A 22,819-nucleotide genomic window follows, 5' to 3' on the forward strand; every position below is an offset into this window, starting at 1 on the left:
AGTCTCTTCTAGAGGTGAATGAAGGAAGTATACAAGAATCATTTTGATCAAAACAACTTAAACTGTGGATCTCAACCCCAAACAGGGTTGTGTAGTCAAATATGAGACTCAATATGGGAGCATTTGATTTATGTATCTATCTATTTTATATACCTACATATCTGGAGTCACATAAAAATTTTGAAGGCAAAAAAGAATCATGAGTGGAAAAAATTTAAGAAGCCCTGATTTAAATGATGAAAAATAAAAAATATAGATTAAAAATGTTATTAAAAATGGTGAAGTTTGTGTGCTATAAATATGTTTGAGAAAGTTGGGCAGCTACATAGTATCCTCAAAACACATCTATAGTTAACAATTCTCTATGTCATAGTGTAAAGAACCTTGGATCAACTATCAGAAAACCTCAAGCAAATCAGGTTTCTCAATCTCAGTTTCTTTATTTGTAAAATTAGAGGTTTAAACAAAATGCCCTTGAGCTCCAAAACTAGGATTCTAAATGCAACTAATTAGTCTTGATGTGTAAATTAAATATGCATAAGCAACTAATTAAGAATCTCCAACATGATCAAAATAAGATTTAAAAAATTTTAATTTAATTTTAAAAAGAAAAAAGCCACCAAACTTAATGCAAATGAAGCTAGCATGAACTAGCAGAGCATGATCTCTGATCCTGCCCTTTATATTGCTTAGGAAGTTCCAACTGAAAACTGAAAATTTTTCTGGGGCCTCAGTTTCCTCCTCTGTAAAAAAAAAAAAAAAAAAAAAAAAAGTTAAACTAAATTATTTTTTAAGTCTCTTTTCAGCTTTGACATACTATCATCTAATTTTGCTATAAAATCTGCACACCCTTGCATAAGACTAGCAATACTATGCAAATTATTAACAACTTCAATAAAATTATACCCTCTAGCTTTTTCCGAGTCCCAGAAGGGATTTACTGCAACTTTTGTTGAGGAAATAAGTATTTTTTTTTAATATATCTCTTTATTAGTAAAAGCTGTTTTAACCTTGACATATACATTTCTATTAGTGAATCAGTGAGCCAGCAAGTTTTAGTGGATAGAAAATTATTTTGGGAGTTATGAACACTTGGGTTGAAGTGAAATTTCTTATACCTAGTGATCATGTGACCCTTAGTAAGTCATTTTTTTTAACTGATCAGGAATAGTAGGCAACTGCCTAAAACCAGAAATTACATACATAGATGGCCATCCTTGGTGAGCAGAATTCCCCCATAAAGAATTCCTTAGGCTCATGATCCCACCTCCTATCCTCCCCGCCAAAAAAGTACTATACGTTTATTATTATTTTATATGCAATCAGGATAGTTAAAGAGTAAAAAAAAAAAAAAAAAAAAAGCACAAGTATAACCAGAGGTTTATGAGAAAGCTCCCAGACTGAGGTGATTAGATCTAGGGAAATCTCTTAACCCTAATGCCTTGAGAAGGTCATCTATTCAATAGAGGAAACATTGACCTCTTAGTAAAGTGCTCAGATTAAAAGTACCAGGCATTGTTGAATGGAATATTCCTTTTCACTGGTAGATCCTCGGCCTCTAACTTGTATATACATACAGCCTGACAGCTGAAGTGGAATGCTAACAATCTGCTCTCAACAAATTAAGAGGAGTTGTGCAGAGAAGAATAGAGAGTTAAAGTATTTTAAGCAATGGCATGGAACCTCACTGAGACACACACTTAGGGCAAAACAAACAAATCATCCATAGGAATCTTCCTGGAGAGTTGTCTAAAACAACATAAGGAGTTGCTCACTGAAGTCCTTTTGAAATAAGCCTTCCAGAATTCACTAATAGATGATGATGATGATGAAGAAACTAATAACATCATTGGAAGGATGGCAAGACAAAGTGCATAGAGAGTCGATTTGATAATCCAGAAGATCTGGGTACAAGTATAGCCTTTTTATTTATTTGTTTGTTTGTCTGTTTTTAATGCACATTGCTTTATGAATAATGTTGGGAGAGAAAAATCAGAACAAAAAGGAAAAAACATGGGAAAGAAAAAAAACAGAAAAAAAGGAGTAAACATACCATGTGTTAATTTACACTCAATCTCCATAATTCTTTTTATCAATATATTTTCTTTCTTTTTTTTAAAATAACTTTTATCAATATATTTTCTATCCAATCTATTGGGATTGCCTTGGATCACTGAACCATTTAGAAGAACAAAGTCTTTTATAGTTGATCAGTGTACATTCTTGTTATTATGATGTACAATGTATTCCTAGTTCTGCTTGTTTTGTTCAGCATCAGTCTGTGTAAATCTTTCCAGGCCTTTCTAAAATCAGCTTATTCTTCATTTTTTATAAAATGATAATATTCTATTACCTTCATAAATCACAGCTTATTCAGCCATTCCCTAATTGATAGGCAACTATTCATTTTCCAATTCTTTGCCACCACAAAGAGAGCTGCATGTAGATCCTTTTTTTGCACATATAGGTCCTTTACACTCCTTTATGATTTCTTTGGGATTCCAGTAGTGGCATTGCTAAATCAAAGATTATGAATAATTTTATAGCCCTTTGAGCATAGTTTCAAATTGCTCTCCAGAATAATTGAATCATTTCACAATTCCACCAACTATATATTAATATCCCAGTTTTTCCACATCCCCTCCAATATTCATCATTATCTTTTCCTGACATCTTAGCCAATCTGACAGGTGTGTAGTGGTATCTCAGAATTGTCTTAATTTGCATTTCTCTGATCAATAGTGATTTAGAGAATTTTTTCATATGAGTATAGATGATTTTAATTTCATCAACTGAAAATTGTTCATATCCTTTGACCATGTATCATTTGGGAAATAACTTGTATTCTGATAAATTTGACACCGTTCTTTTTATATTTTAGAAATGAGACCTTTATCAGAAATAAGTTTAGCCTTTAACACAAGACTGGGTGACTCTGGTTTGATGGTCATTTAACTTCTCAGTGACCCAGACAATTGTCACATTATAAATGGCAGCTCTGGATTGGCAGAAGGAGTTCCTCATCAATAACTACCTATCTTGATAAAATAATTGAAAAAATTTTGTTTTTAAACCTTAACTTCTATATACTGCTTTGAGGTTTACACAATATTTTATATACATTGTCTTAGTCCTAGACCTACAATTACCCTGAGAATTCAAATTCTGCTTCAGACATTTGCAAGCTATGTGACCTTGAGAAAAAAAAAAAAAAAAAAAAAACTCCTATTTGCCTCAGTTTCTTTATCCCTATAAAATAGGGGTTATATTAGCATCTATCTCCCAGAGTTGTTGTGAAGGTTAAATTAACACATGTAAAGCATTTTACAAACTTTAAAGTACTATTGAAATCCTAGCTATTATTGCTATTGTTAAGCATCTGGGTTTTTTAAGTCAACTAACATTTATTAAGATCTTTTGTTGTTGTTTTTGTTTTCCAGTTATTTCCAACTCTCTGTGACTGTATTTGGGATTGTCTTGGCAAAGATACTAGAGGGGTTTGCAATCTCCAGCTCCTTTGACAGATGAAGGAACTGAGACAAATAGAGTTAAGTGACTTATCCAGGATCATTCAACTAGCATGTGTTTGAGGATAGATTTGAACTCAAGATTTCCTTGACTCTAGGCCCTGTGCTCTATCCATCGTGCTACCTAGCTGCCTTATTAAGATCCTGCCAAACACTGGGAATACAAAGAAAGATTAAAAAAAAGAAGTTTCTGCCCTCAAGGAACTTACAGTCTAATGGAACAGACAATAACATTCAAATAAGTATGCACAAACAAGCTATAAATAGGATTAATTAGAGGCAATCTCAAAGGGAAGACACCAGAATATAATTATTCCCATCATTTATATATAAAAAATTCAGATTCTAAGAGACTGAGTGGTTTGTTTATGATGTCAAAGGTAGAAGATGTAACTAGGTCTTATTCATTCTGCTTCCAGAACTACCTTTATCCATGCATTCAACAAGCATTTTATTAAGTCTTGTGCAAGGTAACATGCTAGGCCATGAGATGTCAGGTAAACTTTAATTCTTTTTCCTCTGATACATACTGGCTGTGTGACTCTGGACAAATAGTTTAACTTCTCAATGTCCTAAGCAATTCTCTAAGACTTTACACTTCAGAAATGGTACCCCTCAGTATTAATAGAGGATATTTACTCATCTGGGAGTTATTCCCTATCCAAGAACTGCCATAGCCAGAGAATTCATCATCTAATTGAAGGATTTGGGGGAAGGGGGAGGAGAGAAATTGGAAAGGCTTTGGTGAATCAGTCAGCCAATAAGCATTTGTTAAGTGCCCACTATGTGCCCAATACTAGGAAAATAGAAAAATTAACAAGTAGATATTTATTACATTCCCTTGCTGGCATGGAGATGAAGGGCTTGGATTCCCTAACAATTATGTTCTAGAAATAAGACAATGATGGGAACAATAGGCCTGGAACTTTGAACATGAATCAATACTGTTCATAAGAATAGCTGGATGCAGCAATGAATATAAACAGAAATCATCTGCTAACTCTTAGTGCTGTCTAGACACAATGTGCTCTTGATTAATTAATTGCTCACACCTCTTCAAGAATTCTTGCAAGGATGCAGAATTGATGCAGGGTATGTATCTATGAAATAGAAACAGCACTGTCAGCAGACTATCAGGATATATGTCATCTGCATATCATATTCACAGAGCATTCCTCATTTATGCAAGGTATTATTCTTGATCTTGGGGAGGAAAAGTAAAAATAAAGAAGTCATAAGCCCTTGGCCTCCTAGATCTTGCAATTCATTGTGGGAAATGATATCCAAAAATAACAATCAATATGATGAGTGTATAACCAGATTGTTGTTTGTTGTTGCTAGAGTAAAGATTATTTTTGGACAATGGTCATAGAAGCTTGAAAAGAGATGTGGCTATATTGTATCTAGGATATACTATAACAAATTCACCATGTAAAGGACTGCTTGCCATCTGGGGGAGGGGGTGGAGGAAGGGAGGGGAAAAATCGGAACAGAAGTGAGTGCAAGAGATAATGCTGTAAAAAATAACCCTGGCATGGGTTCTGTCAATAAAAAGTTATAATTATTTTTAAAAAAAGAAAGAAAGAAAAGAGATGTGGAGTCAGGAAGAGCTCAAGTAGAAAGTGACAAAAAAGGTCTTAAAGTACAATTAGAATTTTAATATGGGCAGCTAGGTGGTACAGTGGACAGAGTACCAGGCCTGAGTCAGGAAGGCTTATCTCCTGAGTTCAAATCTGGCCTCAGACACTTCCTAATTGAATGATACCGGGCAAGTCACTTAACACTGTTTGTCTCAGTTTTGTCATCTGAAAAATGAGCTAGAGAAGGAAATAGCAAATAGTGGCAGTTTCTCTGCCAAGAAAACCCCAAATGGTGTCACAAAGAGTTGAATACAACTGAAAAATGACTAAACAACAGCAAAATGGATGATGTACAAAAGTAGAAAAGACTTGAAGCAGAGAGACCAACCAGCAGGCTGTTATAATGGGTCCAGGCATGAGATTCCAATCATTATAATTATAATTCCACAGCATTCTATTTTCACAGCTTCTTCCATTCCCACCCCATTTACATTGCTACAGTCATTATGTATGCAATTCATACTGAATGATATGTATTTGGCCACTGGACTCAGGTGGCTCTGGAGGGGAAAGTAAGGCAGGTGACCTTGCACAGTCCTCTCTCCTTAAATCCAATTCACTTGCATATCATGGTATCACCTCCCTGATGTTTTGGTTCTTTTTCAGAATAAAGGATAAATAACAGTATTATCTACATTGTTTTCCCAGTTCTATTCACTTTATTCAATGTCCATTCATATATAAATCTATACAAGCACCACTGCCCCCCCCCCCCAAAAAAAAGAGAGAACTCCTACTCTCAAAGTCTCATATTTTGTCAAGTTCATATTTTGATAGTCAGTTTAAGAATTGCACAAATCTGTCTTTCTATTATCTTAAGTACAGAGTTATAGGTGCATTTTTAAATGTAGTAAGGAAACATTATCAGTCTCTTCTGTTTCCCCAAACAAAACCTCAAACTTAGAAGGAGAAGCTATTAACTTGGTCTGGATACTTGATGACTGGCTAGTTTCTGGCACTTCCCAATGGTTCAATGTCTTTGCCAATGAAACTACACCTATTCAAGTGTTACTACCTTCCATTTGCACGCTTGACTTCTTTTCACTTTTGCATTAAGTAAAAAGAGTTCCATTCAGTATATTCTTTAGTGTGAAGGCATCCATCATCAAAATGTCTCTGGGCACATGGATTAATTTACTTTGATACTTTGAAGGATCTGTGGGTTCCATTAGTGTGCATACTTTCTCCACCAGTGTAGTGTAGATAACAACCCTTCCTGACCTACTCATCCTGTGCATGTCTTCAATGGCTTTTCAAAACCCCTCCATAAATCATAGACTGAAAGCACTAAAGAGCGTCTTTTTGTCCTCTTGGTCTTTTCATCTGCCTATTTAGTAACTCTCATTCTTTCTATGTGGCTGGCCAATTTTTTCTAGTCATAAATACCTTTGATGATGTCTCCTGCTTTGGAATAACAGGCATCCTCCTAAAGTTCTAAGGAAGATAGCTGAAAGTATTAAATTTAGAGTCAGAAGAATTTGTTTTGTATCGGGTTCTGTCACATAAATTTGTGTGACATTGGACAAGTCACTTAACCTCTCTCAGCCTCAATTTCTTCATCTGAAAAATGGGGGATATGGTATACTTGTTCTCTGGGGTGGGGGGGGGGGACAGCTAGGAAGGCATAGTGGATAGCTCACAGAATCTGGAATCAAAAAGACACTAGTTTCAGAATCTTATTAGTTGAGTAACACTGGGCAAGTCATTTAAAGCTTGTTTGCCTCAATTTTCTAATTTATAAAATGAGCTGAAGAAGAAAATGGAAAACTACTCCAGTATCTTTGACAAGAAAATCCCAGAGTAGGGTCATAAAGATTAAGACAGCAGGGTAGGTATGGGGAGTGGGATTTGATAACCTATAATCTAAAAGAGGAGACTTTTTACAAATTTTCCCATTACTGTTGAGAGAACTGCCATTCTCCTACTCCTGAAGGTTCATAATTTTGGTAACTGTATTCAATCTATTGTATATTTTATAATTTCTGCATTTACTCCATCTCTTAGCTAAGTCCTCTCTACTCTTAAAGCCATCACCTTAGTTCAGGTACTCATCATGAATGAACCAGATTATTGTCTTCTAATAGCTTCTCTTTGGCCATTCTATTTTACACACAGCTGCCAAAGTGGATTTTCTAAAGCATAGTTCACCCTCCTGATCAGCAAATTCCAATGACTTCATATCATCTCCAGAATCAAATATAAAGTCCTTTGTTTGACATTTTAGATTCTTCATAATTTTCTCTCTACCTTTCCAGTTACTTAATTCCTTTCTACAAACTTATACCTACATTTCATATTTCTATCTTGCTGCTCCTCATCCCGTGTATTTTACCAAATCCAGGAGCCAATTTGCTAGCTGTACAACCTTAAGACAAATAATTTAACCCCGACTGCAAAAATAACAATGAGGTTTGGTGGAAGTACCAAAAGATGAGGATCAGCATCAAATGATGAGATTTGGAGTAGCAATTCCTAATTCAAATACAATGCACAAGGCACAAGTGACAAATTCACAGAGGCTTTCTCCTTTCCAAAAGGTAGCTTTATTTCAAAAAAGAGGTTACTGACAAAACAAAAAGGTAAAATAGAAACCAGGAATGGTAAATATGAAATAGATTGAAGAAAGCATATGATTAGCAAGAAAAAGGGTTTCAATAATTAACAAGGGGAAAAAAAAACAAATTTCCTAATGGAATTCACAATTAACCAGGAGAAAGTGAATATGCCAGAAATAGGAGTAAGTCATTAATTGGCAAACTAAATCCATAGAGGAGTTTACCACCCTAAAAGAGTTCAAGTTAGCTATAACAAGGAGAAAGACATCAGGAAGCAGAGGACTATGGTGGGCTAACCCCAATAGGGATTCAGCAAAAAAGGCCTTGGGGAGGTTTAAAGAGGAAATTTAACTTGGGGGCGGAGGGAGGAGTTGGGGAGGTTTGACATCATAATTTGGCTTTCTGATTGGATATAGTGAAGTGGAATTAGCCAAGAGCTCCACAGGGGAAAGGATTTAAAGCTGAGCTGACTCCCACTGTTGCCCTTCCTTGCTTGCCTTGCTTATTAGTACTTCTAGCTTTCTCTGCCAACAGTACCTCTTCAGGGACTTCGTCCAAACAAACAAAGAAGCAAAGATAAAGATTCACAGAATAAGAAAAAATCATTTAACTTAAAAGAACACAGGTTCCTACAATTTAGTAGAACTTGAATCCAGGTCTTTTGCCTTTCAAGTTCACCATCATCTTCCTTGTGTGACTTGAATAAAACTTTACTTCTTTGGCCTCAGTGAGTGCATCATTAAAATGAGTTCTCTGAAGTCCTTCTTAGTACTAATCATCTACAGAAATAATCAGACTTCTACACATTATTGATAGAGCTTAGAAGTCAGGAGAATTGGCTTTCATGAATCTTTAAGGCAGATAATTATGATTTTTTTGTTGTTGAACACTTTCAATGATGTCCAACTCTTCTGAACACTTTTGGGGTTTTTCTTCACAAAGATACTGGAATAGTTTTGCTATTTCCTTCTCCAATTCATTTTACAGATAAGGAACTAAGGCAAACGGGGCAAAGTGACTTGCCCAGAATCACACTGCTGGTAAGTGTCTGAGGACAGATTTGAACACAGGAAAATGAGTCTTCCTGACTTTAAGCCCTATATTCTATCTACTGAACCACCCAACTACCCGATAATAATAATTAAAACTTATATAGTATTTTCATATATTACTATGTTATTTGATCCTCAAAACAACCCTGAGGAGTGGATGCTATCTCCTTTTTATAGAAAGAGAAACTGAGTCAAGCGTTAAATGATTTGCCCAGAGTCACACAGCTAGTGTCTGAGGCTAGAATTGAAATCTGATTTTTAAGATTGTGTGTGTGTGTGTGTGTGTGTGTGTGTTTATCTGTATATTACATATGAAACAATCATTCTATATTAGACATGTTCAAATTTACCATTACTGAATAAAGAAATTCAATATTGTGTGCCTTTTTCCCCTACTCCATTTAGAAGACCACTGTCTTTTCCAAATGGCTCTTTCTGTCCCTAATAGTTTTAAGTCATCACAGAAGATGAGATTCACTGCAGACAAGCCTCAGTCAGCAATGCCAAGGCCCTATAAACTGCTACTATTGAAAAAGCTGCCTAAGTATTCATTGAGTAAAACACAGTTCCTGCATTTAGCTTAGGCTAAATTTAGCTTTCTGATGCAAATGAAGGCGGCAGGAGCTTTTGGAGTTAGAATTGGTTTTTAATCCTAATGCCAAAGAAATGTATTTTATTTACCCCATACAAGAGAGGATTTTTGTTCCTATATGGGACTTTTTCTAGTAGTAAGACAGAAGACTTTCTTGAATATTGACAGGATCAATAAGGAACTAAATGGAAGAAATTAGAATATTTTATCTAAAAAAAAAAAAAAACCCTCACTTTAAATTTCAAAGTCATCCTATCTCATATCTTATTCATATGGTATTCCCTCTCTTACTGAGGTCATTTATAAAAAAATTAGTTCTGGCATTAAACCAAGCTATTTGGAAAACAGCTTTTTATGCAAAGAACTTTTAAGAAGCTACTTTAAATCAGGAGATTGTTTTTATCCTGCTTTGGAATTCCAGTGAAGCATATAGAAAATTCTTTTCTCAGAATAAGGTCTTTATAAAGGAAATCAATTATGCTGAAATAGAATTATCAAAATATTTTTCAAAAACAATTTCTGAGATCTCAAATTAAGAATGCCAATTTTAGGGAGTGTCAAAGTCTGAAATAACACAAAGTCCTTCAGGGAAGGGATTATCTTAGTTTCCTATTTGTGGGCACTTAAATAAGTATGCATAGAGCTGAGCTGGGTGTAAAGATACTCCCTAAAATGAATATTACCATTAGTCCTTCCCTTTCACTAAGTTGAATAGATAATAGTCATCTAAATAGAATTGTGGGTGGAATTTGGATATCAATCAATTAGGCTTTCATTTGTTAACTAGCCAAAGGTCAATGCATACTATAGGCACTTAAATTCTGATATTGCACCTATCCCGTCTGTCTTATCGACAGTTAATAGAGTCAAAATATTCAATTTGAGAAGGAAAAAGTTGGACTGATTTTTAACTAGATTTGACTCCAATCCACTCCATTTAGTTCAATTGCAAAAGCACTTATTGGGCACTTATTATGTGCCAGGTCTTATGTGAGGCACTGGGGATACAAAACACATAAATGAATCTGTCCCAGCCTTCAAGGAATTTCCACTTTACTAGAGAGGAACAAAATGAAATCAAGATGTGCTAAGGTGAAAAAATACATAAAAATATACAAAGTAAATTAAAAAATAGTTTCAGAGGGTGGGGAAGAGAGTATTAACAAGGGTATAGGGAAAGGCTCAAGAAAGGCTTCCAACTGGAGGAAGCTTTTGAATGGCATCTTGAAGGAGTCTGGAGGAGTTCTTTAAGATTCTGAGATTATGAGAAAAAACATTTCAGGTTTGGAGAGCAGCGTGTGAAAAGTTAAGGAGATAAGATATGAAAAGTCATGTTCTGGGACTACAAAGGAAACAAGTTTAGATATAAGGACTCCTCAGTATCAGAAAATTGACTAGAACAATAAGACATTAAATGTCTTACCCAGGGACTTGTTCTTGTTGAGTATGAGTCTTCTTGACTCTATTTGGGGTTTTTCTTGGCAAAGATACTGGAGTGGTTTCCTTCTCCAGCACATTTTACAAATAAGGAAACTGAGTCAAAAAGGATTAAGTTAATAGCTAGTATGTGACTAGCTGGATTTAAATTCAAGAAGATGAATCTTCTTGACTTTAGACCCAGTGTCCTATCCACCCAGGATCTGTTAAATCAGAGGCAGGATTAGTTCAATTGGATCTTGTATCAAGAGGTTTTTCAATGAACATTTTTAAAAAATGGAATCACATAGCAAACCAGTTATTGGAATATATTTATGAAAATGAGCGAATTATGTATTTAAAGTTCTCAGACTCCAGATTAAGAACTTCTGGCTTAGATTGAGCATGTACCTAAATACCCATTCCACAATTAAATTAATGGAAATTCAAGGAGAAGAGATGAGAAATGAAATGTATTTGGTGCCATACTCACTTTTCATGGTAAGCCCAAACTATAGATTATAGTATAAAAGATCCTTGACTGAAGTGAAGAGATACTCCAATCTGGAGCTTGAGAAAAAAGTGGCAAATCACTCCAATATCTTTACCAAGAAAATACCCAAAGGGGTCATAAAGAGGCACACATAACTGAATAACAACAACATCTAACTCTTAGGGATATTATGATGGTGGACTGAGATGAAGCATGTGAAAGTACTTTGAAAAAGTGTAAAATGTTATACAGAGGGAAGGAATTACTGTGCATAATTGTGAAAATTACATTTTGACTAAGGAATTACACATAAACTATCATTGTAAAGAAGAGGGAAAATGGATTAATCCCTCACATCAATGTTTGCCTTTTAGTTTTCTCAGAAGAATGATGGTATGAACTTATCTCCTCTCTACTAAAACTGTATTTATATTATATTTTCTTTTCTAAGAAATGAAAACAATAATGAATCTTTTTTTTTTCTCCCTGACAATAGTCAATATTCTTTAGATCCTATAGATAATGAATCCAAGCCAACAAGATCTGGCTACAGGCAATGAACATAAATGATTTCACAATGTGACTCACTAAAGACCACTAAAAATCAGTACATTGTGAAGGAAAAGAGGTGGCATTGACAGAATAGAGCCTTAAATTATTTATCCAGCCTTAATTTAGTTTGTGATCTTTCTAATAATGCAAGTACTGATATGTACACTCAACAACTGAAACTCATGAAATATTCAAGTTTCATTTCATCTATAACATAAGGCCATCACAATATTTACTTCAAGAGGAAATAAGAAAGTGCAATAGATCCAATTCTTCAACATTTTCATTATTATAATTAGTTTCTCTATTAAATTACCAAAAGGAAAAGTAAATTCACCCATATCTTGTGTGTATGTGTGTCATCTGATCACTTCAAGTCTATTCCAGTTTTAGAATTTTAACTGTTTGATGATATAATCATAGATTTAGAGCTGGGGAGGACTTAGAAACCATTAAGATATTTCTAGAGGAAGGGAGACACCTACTTTTTTCAACTGCATCTTTTATCTCTAAGGTCAAGGGGAACTGGCCCTTTGATTCTGTCAATATCATCTCAGGTGATTGCCCCTTTTGGTTTTTTCCAATTACCATCCATTTTTTCAATTTTTCCTTTTTTTAATCTCTCCTCAAAAGTCTCAAGAAACCTTTGATGAAGTGTTTGTCCTCTTTGGTTTAAAGAAATGGCCAAGTGACTATCTTTTTTAAAATTTAATAACCTGTTGGCCTTGTTATCAAAATAATTCAATTTCTACCTACCCCCCCAAAAAAGTCAAGTGTTCAACTGATACTGACTGAGGTTAAATGACTTGCCCAAGACTTAGCTTATAGTTAAGAAATCATCTGACCTGATTCCAACTCTAGTACTCTGTCTACTTTGCCACACAACTGTTGATTATCCTTACATTTTCAGAGGAATCTTTCTAGCATAAGGCACATGAAGGTATTCTTATGTGCCCTAATATAGGAGTTTTATTGTTTTTCAGTTGTTCCAGTCATGTTCAACTCATTATGATTTTATTTGGGGTTTTTCTTGGCAAAAATAATAGCATGGTTTGCCATTTCCTTCTGCAGCTCATTTTATAGATGAGGAAACTGAAGCAAACAGGATTAAGTGATTTGCTCAGGGTCATATAGCTACTAAGTATCTGAGGCTACATTTCAACTTAGGTCTTCCTTTTTCTAGGTCCAGGACTTTATTCACTCTATCACATAATTTCTCTGATGTAGGGATTAAGAGAAAAGAAATCGCCATTTTTCATAAGTATATATACATATAGACCTAGAGTTAGTAGAGCAAAAGGAGTAGAATGATTCAATAATTGGAAATAGATCCATGAGACCATGTTGATAATATTGTATGTACATCTTGTTTCAGGATTTTTCCTGAATAAATAAGAATTAGAAGGTTCTTGATTTCTAATTTGGGAAGGGATTGGACCCAATCAATCAATAATAATTTATTAAGTGACTATTAAGTGTCAATCATAGTAATGCAACTGCACTGGGGATGCAAAGACAAAATTAAAGGAAATGGTCCCTGCCTTCAAAGAGTTAACATTTTATCATGGGAGACAAAACAAATACATACATTAGTGTTGGTATATATACCAAGTAAATTCATAGTCCTGAACTTTGAAGATAATGAAAGTATTCAACCTCTATTGATTCTGAAAAAATGTGTCATCTTAATCTTAATTAAAGAAGGGAACTTTATACAGACTCATTTAGGAGCACAGTATCAGAATAAAATAACAAGTTAATCAGAAAGAAGTAGTTACACTATAAGGAGAAATAAGTTACTTGGATGGCTGGGGACCCAAGGGTCTAGTTCATATAACATATGTAAAAAAGACAATTCTTCAATCAAGGATTGACCTATACTTATACAATTTGATTTAGAAAGCCTATGTGATTTAAATGGGGTGATTCTGGCACCAAATTCTAAAATATGGGGGAAATATAACTTTCTGCTAGAAGACTAAGGGGTAAAATAAGTTTTTACCAAACTCTGGCCTTGGACTTGAGAATGAGATCACCCAAGTTTAAAAAATAGGGACAGTAGAAAAAAAGTTTTTGCACAGATAACCTATATGTCATATAGGAGAAAAGATTACAGAAAGCTGAAAAGGACAATTTTGGCCATCTAGTTGTATAAACTATAAAACTTGAAATGAGTTAATAATGTAGCATCTCCTTTAGCAGACAAAGCAATGTTTTATTTAGAGAAGGCCAGAGATTTGAGAAGGAAAAAAGAAGTAATTAAAAGATTAAATAACATAGCATGATACAAAATAAATCCAAAGATATCATTAGTTTTTTTGTGTCACTGACAAAACTCAGAAGGATAAGACTGAAAAAGAAATTCCATTGAAAAAAGCTATGAAATGCAAAAAAATAAAAAATTTTAAAATTGAGTATTAATCTATCAAGAAACATTTATTATATATATAAATATAACTACAAAACATTTCTTGCTAAAATTGTTATTTTTGTTGTTGTTTTCCTTTGTTTTCTAAGAGGATCAAAATTACATCACTACGTTAAAGTTGAGTTACATTGTGTCCAACTGTGGCTGATCAGATCAGTACAAGCTCAGAATGCTTTCCCACAGATTGGGCACAAAAAATCCCTGGAACATTTAGGGTGGATTCTCTAATTTTGCTCATCTTGAATTTCTTCCGAGTTAATTCAATTCTGCCTTTTTCATAGAACAGAGCATCTTCTCTAATGAGAGCAATGCCATGCTGGGCAGTTCTGTGCTAATGCCATGTCATGAAATCAATTCTAAAGTTTTAAAAAGAGACCCTGAGAGTGTCATTCCACAATGCTTTCATGTCTCTAGAGGAAAAGTAGCTGAGTTCTGAAATGGAATAGGGAAAAGTCATCAATGGTGAAACTACAGTGATTGTTTCAGAATCTTAACCTTCAACTTTCTAGTTTATGGGTATAAATACATATATTTGGCTAAGAATAAAGGGACCTCTTTTCTAAATGTCAGTAGCACTTAACTTTAAAAAGTGAAAAACACCATGATGTATAAGGATTTTCCCATTAGCTAAACTTACAGTACTTTCATTCCACAATCGAAAGTAGTAATAAGAGTATTGATTATATTGTCCTCTTCTTTGTGTACAGGAGAAGAAGTAGGGTCTCTGAACTTAAAAAAAAAAATGATAACTATATTTCAGTATTATTGGTTTCCTTTGTAATCCTATACATTTTCTTTTATGCATTTAAAAACATTATTCTCTGAAGGGGTCCTTAGGCTTTATCAGATTGCTAAAGGGGGGTTATAAAATGAAAAAATGTTAAGTATTGATCTAGTTCAAAGAGAGATTAGGGACCACGTGTTTCTTTGAACTTTGCAAACTTATAGTAAACTATAAGTAAAAGTAACATTTTAACATTTATTTGGTCATTTCTACTATTCCAAAATATACAATTTAAATAGGCATATCTGCATACAAACAACAGATTTACAATCTTTATCATTTTTATGATTGCATAGATCCAAAAATGATTCAAATTTAGCCTAGTTTATAGCTTAAACATAGCATAAAATAAAACTTCTTAAAATGTCATGGCAACACATCAAACATTTAATGTCAGGTTCCCTTATGTTCTTGCATTGCAAAAGCCATTCACCAATTACGCAACTTTGGAATGATATTTTACTTTGTAATTAAAAATCTACTTCCTTGTGCTTGGTATTTTGAAGAGCATCTGTGCAGAGCCATTGCTCCCAGTGAAGTAAAGGGAGTATCTTTGCACTTTGAAAGACCTTTGCATGCAATGCTATTATAAATAAGTTGTTCAGATTTGTTAATGTGGCACACTGCTAAATGTTATCTAGGAATCACCAAGTGGTGCTCAGGGATAAGCCCCTTTGTTCAGATCTTGGTGTCAATTATATTAGACAATTTTCTTTGTGCTATTTAACAAATGTTACCTTCATTTAATTATAGTCCTGCAAACTTCATCTGATATACTTTTCAGCCTTTAATTGTTTTTTTTTGTTTGATTGACATTGTGCAGCCATTTCTTACATCATATGAATAATAATATCCCAGCATTATGAGAGGAAAGGAAAGACATTTGTAAATGGGGAAAAAAAAAAAAAAACTCCAAGACTGTTTATTGTCTTTTTCTTGTCAGCTATATGTAAGTTTCCATATATATAACACCCATGGTTTTAATAAAGCCTCTTTACCTGAAGGTTGGTTACTCTTTAGTGAATGAAAGGGATTCCATTTTCTAATGGAGTACAATCTCTAATTTGTCTAAATTGATATTAATAACATAAATGCTTAAAGATTGCAGAATAATTTCAAGACTTTCAAGTTAATGTCAACAAATGAAATAACTATTAAAGAATACTGATGTTCAATAAGTGGTAAGATATATAAATATGAAAATTTATACTATTGAAGGACTGCAACTGCTATTATAATAAAAGTCAAATATGGCTGACTCCCAGTCTAGATAATTAAGATTAAAAAGTATAGTGATTTACAATCCTCAGAAAATTAGTCATCCTGAGATAAGTAGAGTTCTTGGTTATGGTCAATTTCTCAAGATAACAGATGTTTTTTTTTTTTTTTTCTTTTCTTTTTTGAGCACATAACTGATTTCATTTTGACCATTCAGAATGGAAACCAAAAATATAAACTTGTCTTTTAAAAGTGAAGATATTGAATGTATTGAAGAATGATCTTCAACACCTACTAATTATAACTTAAGGTCTTCATGATCATCATCATCATCATCATTCTCATTATCACCATGATTACATTTACATAACTTATTCCATGTAAGCCTTACAAAATCCTTGAGAGTTAAGTCCTTATGTCGTTCATTATCTTTGCCACCAAACCTTCTAAACTTACTATACTTCTGGTCTCAGAGACTCATTCATAATTTCAGTTTAATCTCAAACTCCCCATTTTCTTTCACCCCACATATGTAATCTGTTGTCAATCTTATCATTTCTCCCTCTTCAATTTTGTGTGCATACAGATCTCCCGCTGTCTTGTACATTTATTGGCTAGAAGCTCCCAAGACTGTAGCCATCTCCAAGTTCTTTTACCCTGAATTAGGATAATACAAAGAGAAAAAGAATAGAGGTTCATTTTGAAGAGCCATGTTAAAATTAAAAAAAAAAAAAGTCTCCCTGCCTCATCTTATAGATAAGTAAATACTATTGTTCATCCTTTGTTTTTGAAGGGGATTAGTGACATAATGGGGTGATCTTGAGTTGAGCATGAATTGGATTTAAATGAGGTTGAATTCCAGAGTCATTCAAGTACAATGGCAAAGTAAAAGTCAAGATAACCTCCTATGGTCTGTGGTTGACCTTGGAATCTTTAATATCTGACCAAGTTCTTAACATTCCACAGTGGCTGCTTGAATTGCCTTCAAGTGCATTGGAAGAATTTGTTCCAGTAAATTGTTGGGAATTGTTCTCACCCCCTCACTCTACCAGGGAAAGTCTTCAGATGCTTTTGGTATCTATCTCCCAGACTCACTGACAATAAGTAAATATACACATGTAATAAGAGAATTAACCAATGTACCCAGCTCTTATGATCATGGGCAATATTTAGCTGAGGAAATTCCCCCATTTTGGGGGTTGGGAATAAGAACAAACATTTTGTAATTGGCTCTCTTCTATTAAAAACATAGTGAAGAAGAACTTTTCTACTTGGTATGTTAGCAGAGAGCTGGGAATAAAGTAGGCATCCTGTCCCGTGTCAAGGCTTGGGGCATTGAGGATCAACATTTGGAACTCAGCCCAGTAGTATCTGATACTTGGACTCATAACATAGCTACACTTGCATATGAATTGAATGGGATCTATATAAACTATGAAAAACAGTATTAGCTTTGAGCCCACTCTTCCCAGAAACCAAGATATTAAGGGAGGAAAGGGGAATGTTTCCATTTTAATTCTTGCTATATCTTTGAAATAAAGCTAATAATCTAAGTTAATTGGTTAATTGGAGGAAATTAATCATTAGAAGCTAACAGTGAGTAGAAGAGTTGGAAAATATGGCCCCTCTAGAAGTTGACACTAAAAAGTTTTCCTAACCTCTCAAGGGCATCCCTAAAACCTTAAAGGAAAGAGCTAGCCAGCTTTTCGTTGGGAGTGAGACTACATACTTATTGGAATTGCATGTCCTTTTTTTTTTTTTTTTGATGGTCAAAACATTTGAAAACTACTTCTCTAAAACATGGAATTATAGCACAAATATCTATCATGAATTCTATCTAAGGAGATGAATTACTAGAAGTAGACTCAGAACAATTTCGTTTGGGCTCAGTTTCATATGTAATATATACAAACCACAATATATAAGGTCCCTAAGTGAAAGCACAGAGCCTTCTAGAATGAAGTTAATGTCATTACTGGAATCTTATACCAAATCTATATAGTATGATGTTAAGAAAATTTTAAAAATAGAAAACAAATCCTTGAATCCATAACCCAAACCTTCTATCCCCTTTCTCTACTTTTGAAATAAATTAAGCAAATAGAAGAGATTTTTGTTTTTAATCTTAATTATCTAGATTGGGAGTCAGCCATATTTGACTTTTATGCCGGCCACTCTTCAATCCAAATCTCCTGTACACACCCTACCCCTCATTTCCCCTTTATCCAATCTTTCTACATTTCACTCTCCTTGTATTATTCCTCTTAAAACCTATGTAGCCTAAGTTACTTTTTGGAGCTTTGTTATTGTGTTGTCCAGTTATGTCTGACTTTTTGTAACCTCATTTGGGGTTTTCTTGGCAAAGATACTAGACTAGTTTGCCTTTTCTTTCTCCAGCTCATTTTGCAGATGAGGAAACTGAAACAAACAGCATTAAATGACTTGACCAGAGTCATAGAGCTAATAAGTACCTGGGATCATACTTGAACTCAGATCTTCCTGACTTCAAGTCCAGCTCACTATCCACTCTATCATCTAGCTTGGAGCTAGACATGGTAATAGTTATAGGTAGCTCCAATACTATGATAAGAAGATTGAGCCTTTCCTTTCCCAATCTATTCATTACTTACATAAAAGTAATTTGAGGTTTGGGTAAAATATTCCTCTTTCATAAGAACTGCCTCAAATTCTTCTGAAAGTGTAACTCTCACCCCCATCACAAACCTTTCTCTATAGACTTGAGCCAACATAAAACTTTATCCCCAAAGACAAGATTACAACTTGAAATAGAATTTTTGTGGGCTCTATGACATGGGATATAGACTATGATACCGCAAAGCTCCCTGATTTCATTGGTTTGGGTGTGTCATATAACACATAAACCATGTCTTAATAAATGGTCTTTATGAATTGCTACAGTTGAATAAATTCATGAGCAGGTGATCATTCTTCTAGTAATGAGCTTCTAGAAAGTACAGTAAAGTAAGAGGATAGAGAACCAGCATCATAGATTCACAATCATATAATCTGAGTTAGAAAGGACCTCAATTACCATCCAATCCAACCCTTACTTGAAAGAAATGTTTTTGTTTTGCTTTGTATTCCTAATCTCGAGCTTAAATTTGTCTCTTTGACACTTCTACCCAATTCTGCAGTCAAGTAGAAAATAAAGTCCAAATCTCCCTTTATGTATGTCCTCTTTCAGTACTTAAAGATAGCTACCAGGTTCCACAGAGCTTCTCTTCTCCACCCTACATACTTCCAGATCCTTCAGTTGATGGTCTTACAAGTAGGGACTAGAAGATGCCCTTTCTAGACTGTTCTTCAGCTCACCATTATCTTTCCTAAATTGTGGTGCTCTAAATGAAACATAATTCTCCAGATATAGTTTGGCCAAGGTAGTGTTCAGAGGGGCTATCCTCTCTTTATTCTTGGAAGCTTATGCTTCACTAACTGCATTTCATGATTATATTACCTTTGGGGATAACACTTTTCACCATATAGCACTTATGATTCACTATAAAATCCCCAAACCTATTTTTCAGACAAACTAATCCTTATCTTATGATATTGAACTCAATTACTTGAATCCAAGTGTAAGAATAATCCCTTGTGGAGCTTTTATTTGTAAAGTTTTCCCAGTTTGGGAGGCAGTATGTTAGAAAGCACACAGAATTTGGGATCTAAGAAAATAAATTCAAAACCCAGCTTTGTCACATCCTATTCTTATATGACCGTGGCGTATATTACTCAATCTCTATGAGTCTCAGTTACCTCATCTGCAAAGTGATGTGGCCAAACTCAGTGTCTTCTAAGGTCTTTTCTTATGCTAATGAACCTTCCATGCATGTATTTGTGCTTTGCTTAATCTTTGGGAACCTGGGATTACCTATCTACCTGAATAAATAAGTCAATGAAGAAGTATTTATATCACGTGCAAAACACTGAGCTAAACTCTGGGAATGCTATTAGAAAAACAACAGTACCTATTCTCAAGACAAGTATCACAATGCAAAAATACCTAACACACTTTTGGGGTGGGAGTCTCACTTTGCTTAGCTGTTTATTACTTGTTTATGAAGTTGTAAGTTTTCCTACAAAAATAAGTAGCCTTTAATTAACCTCTACTTAATATCACCTGATTCCCGCTTTTAATATCTTAAATTAATACCTTTGAAAGGCTTCAAAACTCTTTTTCTACATTTTTTTTTTTTAGAATGCACTTCTCAGGTCTCACTAGTTTGATGTCTCTGAATAGGGAACGAGAACCAAGCTTTTAAATGTAGCCTCCTTGTACCTGCTCTTTAATATTTCAAATTCATAGGTGCTTCATAACAAGGGACTCAGCATGGGAAAAAAATTTATGTGCAAACATAGGCTTTAACAAATTGTATTCTGCTTTGATAATGACTTACCAACAAGGAATACAACACACACACACATACATCCTATACCTATTAGGTGAAGTTTGGACTAAAAGAGCCAGGCCATGAAAACATGTCTCATGTGTAGAGATTATCTATTTAATCAGACTACTAGTTGAAGCTCAGCTGATACATAAGACAGAGGAAAAAGGTTTACATCAGTACATCAGGAGTATTGTGATTTTCCTGACATCACACAACCAATTAGCTCTTGATAAAGGTGGCTGCTTGTAAAGTTGCCTAACCATCAATAGTTCCTGACAATGACCACCCCTTTACCAGCAATATCAAGAAAAGATGTTTTAGGGTATGGAGAACTGACTTCAAGGACAAGAGGTCCTGGGTTAAAGTTTCACCTCTGACACATATAGGCAATGTGATTCTGGGCAATTCATTCAGTCTCTCAACACTTTAGCCAACTCTCTAAGACCCTAAGTTCTAGAAAAGGTATCAACCTTCCCTAGCAAAGGGAGCTTCCGCACCTGAGAATTCTCTATTCCAATGAAATAATCCAATGAAATCAGGCCTGCGTCCCTATATCACTAGACTCACAAAGCAATTCTGAGAAAAAAAAAAAAAAAAAACTCATATTCTTGGTGCAGTATTTCCATCAGATCCTCTCTAGCAAGATGGAGTTACATCTCAAATTGGAAGAAAAAGATTTAACTTACTTTGGTATTCTGCTCCTCAGTCTGTAAACCACATCCTTCTTCCTTCTGAACCTGGAATCCATCCTGAATGTGGATCCTTCTCTAAATTTCCTCAGTCTTCTGTATTATGAAACCAAACAGATAATATTTTTTCTTGTTATTTGGCCCTTTCCTTATGGACGGAATTAACACGGATATCAGTAGGGAATTGGTATGTGGATTATTTGAAGCATATGATCATATGATCATGAGTCTATATATAATTAATTTGGGAACAGATGGGTAGTTCATTTAAATTCTATGATACGCTTTGATATCTTGAAATGCTAGGGAAAGTAAAAGGCTTTTCAGAATTTCAGGAACCAATTCCAGTGATGTCTGGATCTTGGAGCTATTGAATTATAATAATAATAATAAAATTTAAAAAAGCAGAGAGACACAGTATTTGAAGTCAGATTATTTGGATTTGAATCTTGGCTCTATTCTTTATTATATGTGTGACCCTGAGTATATTAATTACTCTTTCTGGGTTTCTATATCAAAAAGGGCAGGGATGGGGGGAAGGGGAGGTTTAGAAGTGATGCTAATTGGACAGCCTCTGAAGTTTCTTCCCATTCTGAATCTATAATTCTTCGAATGCTGGTAGTCTCAAAACCAGGTGACATATGGGCAGGAACAGACTAATCATAATGCTAATACATGTAATTCAATGTAATTAACTCTATTAATTAATCTAATTCAATTTACAGAGTAGCTGACTTAACCAATCCAAAACCTTTCTACATCTACACTGTCTATAAAAAGTCCAGAGTCCCTTTTCTTCTCATCATCACTTAATACTTCAAAGATTTATAATTTCATATATATGATTACTCCCTTCAACCTCTCTATATAACATCTAGATAAGATTTGTGGGAATTGATATACATGACCTTCCCGAATGCAATCAGGTGGGTCCTTAGACTACAGACTACTTATATGATCTTGTTGAGCCAAAAAGTATCTGAGGCTAGAGTTCAAATCCAACAATGAAGATGATCCCATTCTTTAGTAAGAATGGAATTGTATTAAAGAAATAAATAAATGAAAAATCACAAGATGTATCCTGAATCCATCAACTCTGTTAGGAGATGGGCAAACTTGAGCATTCTAACAAGGGAAGACAATACATATGGCTGGATCATTCTCATATAGCAATTAGTACAATGTCTAGCAACACAGTAGGTGCTTAGTAAATACTTAAGTGACTTGTTATATATTTGAGTTAAATTCAGGAAAGAAAGCAGCAAGAGAGTCACAGAACTAATGATCTGACACATAGGGCAGTCAGCTGGCATTGCCTAGATTTGATTATTGCTGGGAAGAAGAGCTAGAAGGAAGAGGGAAAGGAAAGAAATAAGGCACATGAAAGAAGAGGGCTGAAAGGCTATGAAATGTGAAGACCCAAAGGTCTAGCTAAATGGTGTCTAGGACTAAAACTGACTGCAT

The 22,819-nt window shown here is 34.5% G+C and overlaps 1 long non-coding RNA gene across 1 annotated transcript; it reads right to left on the bottom strand.

Moving 5' to 3' along the window:
- Nucleotides 1–420: 420 nt before the first annotated feature.
- LOC127562111 (uncharacterized) lies at nucleotides 421–21,448 on the bottom strand. Its single transcript, XR_007953611.1, has 2 exons — nucleotides 21,353–21,448; nucleotides 421–743 (listed from the first exon to the last, which is right to left on the bottom strand). It is a non-coding gene; the product is annotated as an uncharacterized LOC127562111 (long non-coding RNA).
- Nucleotides 21,449–22,819: the final 1,371 nt, after the last annotated feature.

Source organism: Antechinus flavipes, chromosome 4, assembly GCF_016432865.1.
Source record: "Antechinus flavipes isolate AdamAnt ecotype Samford, QLD, Australia chromosome 4, AdamAnt_v2, whole genome shotgun sequence".
Taxonomy (NCBI): Eukaryota; Metazoa; Chordata; class Mammalia; order Dasyuromorphia; family Dasyuridae; genus Antechinus; species Antechinus flavipes.